Genomic DNA, 7,924 nt, shown 5'->3' on the forward strand with positions numbered 1-7,924 from the left:
CACTATCCAATTGTTTATATACCAAAAAATTGCAAAAAAAAATTACAAACATAAAACAGCAAAGCAGATGTGGCATAACCATATGATGAAATATTATGTAACTGTTTAAGATGAGAAAATCAGAGCTCTAAATACTTGCAAAGATGCCAGTACTAACGACACCCCTGAACAAATGCTCCCTTCTGGGGTTCCAACTGTAAGATAAGCGTTTCAGTGGGTGTTTGCCCTTAATATATTAAGTTAATATATTAAGTTTCCTTGGTAAAAACTATACAGCCCAGGAAACAACCCTGCAAAGCCAAAATGGGGAAGGGGGCAGTAATTTAAGCTGTGTATTGCCTTAAATATTAAAGATGGATATTAAGAGAAACTTTAAATTTACATTATTTTAGCAAGTCAGTAGCACATGGGTGTTAAAATCATTTAATGTGATTGCTACTTCAAAACAAATTAAATAAGATATAATTTTCAGCAATTCTAGAAGGCTCTCCACAATGCATACTGGAAAAATGGTATTGAGGAACATATATTGTTCATCACAGCACAACAGGAAGGCTGTGGTGAAGCATAAATATTAAGAGTGCTGCCTCTAGTCTAGACTGCTTCTAGTCCCTCTAGTGTTGGGGTTTGAATACTGGCTTCCCCATTGGTATATGTTACTGACATACAGAAAAGTCAAAAGATGAACTGAAATTAATATTAATATTACTAAAAGTGGAAAAATATTAAAAATATTTTAATAGAACGAAGTATATTTAAACAGGAATTATGTTAAGTAATCAAAACATTTTGGAGATAAATAGGTGTTTTTCTTCATCCTAGATATCTCTTGAAATCCAAATATTGCCGTTTCTTGTCGATCTTTCCAATATTAATAGGTGAATTGAGAGGCTTATCAAAAATTAAAATTTTTTACATCTTTGTAATTTAGAAGTTAATTACCCAGTTGGTAGTCAAGGTTCTTCACTTTTTGTTTCTTCCTAGTAACCTATTGTTCTCCTCTGCTGGTTATCTGCGTTACCTCCACCAGAGGGCAGACAAAAGGAAGGTGAAGCTGAGAAACAAAATTGACAACTTGATAACTTCCAGGAGAAGCTAAGCAGTATCACCAAGAAACTTCAAACAGCACTAACATTACAGGATTCTCTGAGACAGTCTTCTCCATTTGAAATAGTATTAAATAAAAAAAAAAGTTGGCAAATATTAATCTATGCATTTATTCATTCAACAAATATCTGAGTTCTAACCACATGCCAGGCACATTCCAGGCTCTAGGGATTTAGCAGTCAACAAAACAAACAAAAGGCCCTGTTGTCATGGAGCTTTATTCTATATCTGTCTAGGAAACAGATAATAAAGCACATAAATAAACAACAATTTCAAGTACAGATAAGTACTATGCAAGAGAAAAGAAACTGCAAGAAGTTAGTGACAAGGAAGGCTATTTTTAAATAAATTAATCTGTAAAGCCTGAATAAAATGATCAAATGAGCCATGCCTTAAATGGGAGAACAGCATTCCAGGAAGAATACACAGTAAATGCAAAGGTCCTGAGGCAGAAACTAACCTGGCATGCTGAATCAACAGCAGAGATGATAGGCTAGAGGGGAGTACACAAAGCAGAAGAGATTAGGTGGGTGGGCATGTAATCATGTAGGCCTCCAGACCACAGTAAAACTTCAGACTTTATCTAATAGCAATTGGTTCTGCTGACTGAGATTGGAAGCAGAAAGACCAGTTAGGGGCTACTGCTGTAGTCCAGGCGAGGGAAGATGGTGGTTTGAGGCAAGGGTAGTGGCGGTAGAAATAAAATACAGCCAAATTTGAAACAATATTTAAGTCACAACCCATTATAGTTGCCAATGGAGGAATAGATGTAGGATGAGTGAAACAGGAGCATTAAAGAGAACTCTTAGGATTGTTAGCCTAAGTGGCTGGGTAGATGATGACACCAGTTACTGAGGAGATTACACAGCCAGTGAAGCAGGATGAAAATCAGTGTCCCAGAAGCCAAGGGAAAAATGCTTCAATAGGAAGAAGTTATCTATCACCTGAATTAAATGCAGCCAAGAGATCTAATGTGGGAGGACTGACATTGCTGGTGACCTTGAGAAGAATGGCCTCTTCTCAGCACAGGAAGGCTAAAGTCTCTCTGGAACGAATTCAGAACAAGAGGGGAGTTGAGGAGCAGATACAGCTTATATGGACTCCTTCAAAAATGTTTTTGTTTTGGGACACAAAGTAACTTTATTATTTTTTGAAGTTTTATTTATTTTTTTTAATTTTTTTTTTCAACGTTTATTTATTTTTGGGACAGAGACAGAGCATGAACGGGGGAGGGGCAGAGAGAGAGGGAGACACAGAATCGGAAACAGGCTCCAGGCTCCGAGCCATCAGCCCAGAGCCCGACGCGGGGCTCGAACTCACGGACCACGAGATCGTGACCTGGCTGAAGTCGGACGCTTAACCGACTGCGCCACCCAGGCGCCCCGAAGTTTTATTTTTAACATTCCATTTTTTTTAATTTAAAATACAAAGTTGAAAAACAAAGAGAAAAAACAGACGAACATTAAGGGAAGGGAAACAAAAATAATATAAAAACAGGGAGGGGGACAAAACAGAAGAGACTCATAAATATGGAGAACAAACTGAAGGTTACTGGAGGGGTTGGGGGGGGGCTAAATGGGTAAAGGGGCACTAAGGAATCTAGTCCTGAAATCATTGTTTTACTATATGCTAATTTGGAGGTAAATTTTAACAAAGAAAAAATAAAATTAAAAAAAAAAGAGAAAGAAAAAAGTAATATAGTGAATACTCTTAGACTCTTCACCTAGATTCAGTAATTGTTAATATTTGCCATGTTTGCTTTATCAAGTTCCTTCTTCATATATAATAATTCTTACTGCTCATCCGTTTGAGAGTAAATTGAAGATACTTTGGCCATTTAGTCCTAAATAATTCACTGTGTATCTTCTAAGAACAAGGACACTGTCTTACATAACCACAGCACAATTATCATATTCAGGAAACTTAACAGTGATGCAATACTATTATTTAATATTTGGTACATATTCAATTTTTGCCAATGTCCTGATATTGTCTTAGATCAACTGGATTTTCCAATTCAAGATCCAATCCAGGATTATGCACTGGATTTTACTATCAGGTCTCTTAAACTTCCTTTAATCTGCGACATTTCCTTTGCCTTTGTCTTTTATGATATTAACATACTGGAAAAGCACAAGCTAGTAACTCTGTAGAATGGCCCTCAATTAAGGTCCCTCAATTGTTTCCTCTACATAGATTTTGATTATGCACTTTAGAAAAATACTGATGTCCCCAGTCCAAGCACACCAGGAAGAATCTGTTTATCCCACTACTGGTGATATTAACACTGATTGCTTCACTGAGATGGTGTCTGCCAGACTTCTGTACTGTGAAGTTATTGCTTTTCCCCTTGGTCATTAACCTCTGGAGAGACCACTAGAAACTGTATTAATATCCTTTCCCCATCAAACTTTCTCCATTAGTAACATTTGCCTGAATCAACGTGACCATGGTGGTTACAAGCTAGTCACTTTATGAATTCTCTTGCTCCTTCTACATTTTTATTGGCAGTCTACTTGAGAGTGCTTTCCCCTTTCCCTTATTTATTATGAACTTGTGGGTTCTTATTTTATTCCATAGGTTACAATCCATTACTATCATTATTCATTTCGAGGCTCAAATTTTCCCAGATTTAGCCGTTCAAGCTAGTTCCTATGTCCTTTTGATATGCCACCACCATTTTGGAGAACAATTCCTGACTTTGTGTTCTAGGCTCGTCTTCTACTTTCCCTGCCCCAGCCCTGGAACCAGCCACTTAGATATGGGCACTACTTGTGCTCACTGCTACTAGGGTGCCATTCTGTCCACACCTGTTCATCAGGCAGAGCTAGGAAATATATGATAACTCTAATTCCAACCCAACACCAGAGAGTGTTTCACTGTCTTCTTCCACTCCATATCTTTATTTCCCTTCTCCCACAGTGTAAACCCTACCTCAAAAAATATCAATGAATTTACTCATTTGCTCATTCCTACAGCACATACAAAATAGTTCCTGAACTGCTTTTTTTCCTACCACCATAAAAAACCAGTTTGCTATACCAGGTTCAAGTTGGTTTTGTTGTTGTTGTTTTGCAGTCCTTTCTATCTTTAGATTAAGGGTAGATAGTCCAAGTGTTGTGTTAAAGACTTACTTGGATTTTTCTTTTCTTCACAGAGTTCATGTTATTCACTGAAATATAGCTGGTTCATTTGTTGCTGTTTATATTCAATTTTGGAGGTTTTTGCTTTCAACCTTGTTAATTTTATTTTTGAACATATAAAACATAAACAAGTTTCCAAAACTCAAAACTATACAAAAAGATATAATTGCCACAGTGCTGTTCCCTCCACTGCCTTCTACTCAGTTCCTACCCACCCCCTGTAGATGACTAATTACGTTCTGGTTATCCTTGCCTGTATTTGTTTTTGTTCTATCAAAAAATTATGCTTTCTCAAAAAAAAAAAAAATTATGCCTTCTCAAAGTGGAGCCAGAGAAGTGGGGCAGAATACTGGATCAAGAAAATAATTTTAAGATGAGAGACATAACAGAATGTTTGTATAATGATATAAATGATTCTGCAGAAACTGAGTTGAAATTGTAGTAGAGACAGGATAACTGCAGGGGTAAACATCTATCAAAATATCATCTGGCTTAATTTGAGGAATCTCAGAGGGTTCCCATAGTCCAAAACAGATTGCCATACTGTTTATAATCTTCCAAAATAGTTGTATCTACGGCTCTAGAAACCCCACATTAATAGGGGGTTATTATTTTGGAAGAATCATCAAGCTCTCACCACCTATTAATGTCGACAGGAGAAAATCTGCCCTCGCAAGAGGGAGGTCTTGAACCCTGAGCCAGACATTTAACCAGGAATAAAGAAGTGAGAAGAGAATGGTTGACATGAGAATCTGTATAACAACACAGACGGACAGTAATGATAATGCTAGAAAAACAAATCTGTATCTCTGGCATGTCTTGGAAAATTTACAAATATGCTAACGAGTAATTGAGGGTCATTCCTCATGTCCTGGCACTAAGTCAATGTGGCACAGAGGAAAGAACGTGGACTTCAGATTCAGAGAGGTCTGGCCTTGTATCCCAGATGAGCTACTTAACAGCTACATCGACCATCAGCGGTTACTTAACATCTCAGGGGCACAGTTTCCTTACCTTTAGAACGGAATAATGCCCCCTTTGCCAAGTTCATGTAAGACATAAAGAGAAAAATGTACAGCATCACCCCCTGGACCAGAAGAAATGTCAAATAAATAGTTGCTATAATAAATACAGGCAAAACCAGTCAGCAAGGTAAAGAAACTAGTGACACAGTGCACTTTAGTAACATGCCTGAAAAAAATCAGAAATCACACCATCTCAGGCAGTACTTGCTAAGGGCAGAAAAATGTCCGATACTTTGTTCCAATTCTCAATTTTCAAAATGTCCCAGAATCTATTTTTAAAGTGTAAAAATATGTGCTGACATACTAAAGCGCCAATGACTTTAAAGAAACAATTCTGGGGAGATGTTGATCAAATGGTACAAACTTCCAGTTATAAGAAAGTTCTGGGGATGCATGGTACCGCATGATTACTATGGTTAACACTGTATTCTATACTTGAAAGTTGCTAAACACACACACATATACACGTAGGTATTTATGGAAGGTGATGGATGTGTTAACTAACCTTACTATGGTCACCATTTTGCAATACATGAGTACCAAGTCAACACGCTGAATATCTTAAACTTATACCATGTTAGATGTCAATTATATCTCAGTAAAGCTGGAAAAAATAATAAAAGTAATTCTACAGATTAACAAAGACCGATGACTCAGAATAACCACCAAAATAATGCCTATGGCTCACAAAGAGATGAACCTGAATGTACTGCAAGCCACATTAACCAATTTTATAATTTTATAAATGTGCATGCACAAAAGGGTTAACCACGTTCAATAAAACGGTATTTTAAAAGTTTCCATTTCAGTTTCAAATTCATCTGCAAACCAAAATGCAACATGGAAAATCTTAAAATGATCTTTAGCCAAATACTGAAATACACAATAAACCTTCAGAGCCCAGGATCAGTAATAAACAAAAAGCCCCACACAAAAGAGTCTTAAAATGTACAATGGAAAAGACACTCAAAGCATACAATTTTATGTATCCAAACCGTCCTTTTCCTCCACGTCTAGAAATGACTTCCCTTTCATCTTAAATAAGCAGTGTGTGCTCAGTGTTCTAGGAAAATGTACTCTAAGGTCACAATCTCAGTTTGCAACACTAAGAAGGAATGATAATAAAGCGTTCTGACCAACAATTAAATCTCAAATGTCTTAAGAAAACTTCCCAGTAGGGTGCTTTATCCAAACGCCGCCGAGCTATTCAGTCCGTGGCCGAAAGAGAGAAAGATGTATCCACATCCTCTACTAAAAGAGAAAGGGAAGGAGTGGGAGAAAAGGGGGAGAAAGAGAGAGAGGCAAGATAACAAAGCATCGCTTCTATAAACAAATTCAAGTCTGTTTTTAAACTTTTGGAAATTCAGTCTTGCCTTACCGTATAGCAATAAATATCAAAGTAGAAGGCAATCATTTATGTTTTGAAGCAGAAAAAGAATGTGGAGAGAAAAGAAAAACATTTTACTATGTTCAGAATTTACAAGAATTCCTATCCACTACCCCCTCCCCAATAATGGACATATCATTTCCAAAATAAATTTAACACGAAACCACTAGTCTCATTTTTAGCACTAAGCGGAAAACTTTTATGAGCTTTCCCAGAGCTCTCCACCCAATAACCCTTCTGGGCAGTCCCGAATAACCGCTATTTTCGGGGCAACCACGAGCTCGCGCTCTGAGTCCCCCTGAGGGGCCTCGGGGCGTGGGGAGGGAGCTGGGGGGTCTGCGGGTCTGGAGGCCAGGGACTAATGGGCCGCTCCCTCGCTTCCCAGAGCGACCGGTACGAGCCCCCCAGGAAGTGCCCGAGGCGGCGGCCGAGGGGCTGTCCCCCGCGCGGCAGCAGAGCGCGACCAAAGCGCGCCCGCCCCGTCCCTCCCGGGCAGGCTCCGGCAGCCCGGGACGCCCGAGCCGGCCAGCCCCGCGCCACCGGCCGGCGGCGTTCCGCCGGGACGGGGGCCCCGCGGCGCCTCACGCCCCCTGCGGGAAGCCCGGGGCCCCCGCGTGGGGCGCACCCACGAGCTGCAGCTCGCGCGATCGCCGCCTACCTGAAAGGAGTTGGGCTCCGCGTCGACCGGCCGCTGCTGGGTCTGCGGGGCGCTCAGCAGCCCCCAGTGCGCGGAGCCGGCGTGCAGAGCGCAGCGCACCGCCGAGACCAGCGCCGCCGAGATCCGCCGGCCACACCCAGGCCCGCACCGCCCAGCAGCCAACTCCGCGGCGCGCAGGGGCCGGGGCGGAGACGTGGCTCGAGGCGCGAGGCGCGAGGCACGAGGCGCGCGGGCCCGCTGGGGACGCGCCGCGGCCACGCGCACACCCAGGAGCGCGCGCCGCCCGGGCGGGGGACGGGGGGCGAAGGCGGCGGGTGCCGCGCGCAGCTTCTGCTTCCTATTTTCTCTCTCGTTTCCTGCTAGAAGAAGAAGAAAAACATTAATTCCCAGGCAGTTTCGTTTTCTTGTCGTTGTGGCGCCTGGAAGCCGGAGCACACTTCTGAGTTGCGCCCGAGTGGTGTGGCCGGTTTCCTTCCTGGCACCATAGAAGCCTCACTTTGCTCTTGGCAGGATGGGGGGCGGGGGGGCGCTGACTTAGAAGACCCCAAGTCCCCGTTAGGTTTAACAGTCTGGAATTCTCCGTGTAAAAGTCAGCTGGAGTCCA

The 7,924-nt window shown here is 41.5% G+C and overlaps 1 protein-coding gene across 1 annotated transcript in view; it reads right to left on the minus strand.

Annotated features, from left to right (window-relative positions):
• The window catches only part of GNB4 (G protein subunit beta 4), a 58,229-nt gene extending 50,797 nt beyond the window's left edge, over window positions 1-7,432 (minus strand). Inside the window, exon 1 of the mRNA XM_047100267.1 lies at window positions 7,321-7,432. The gene's annotated coding sequence lies outside the window, so the exon portion shown is untranslated. The remainder of the gene's footprint in view (window positions 1-7,320) is intronic.
• Between the last annotated feature and the right edge of the window lie 492 nt (window positions 7,433-7,924).

The sequence above is a fragment of the Lynx rufus genome, unplaced genomic scaffold (assembly GCF_022079265.1).
Source record: "Lynx rufus isolate CCGP_SWC_20201006 ecotype Redwood Valley unplaced genomic scaffold, mLynRuf1.p SCAF_5, whole genome shotgun sequence".
Taxonomy (NCBI): Eukaryota; Metazoa; Chordata; class Mammalia; order Carnivora; family Felidae; genus Lynx; species Lynx rufus.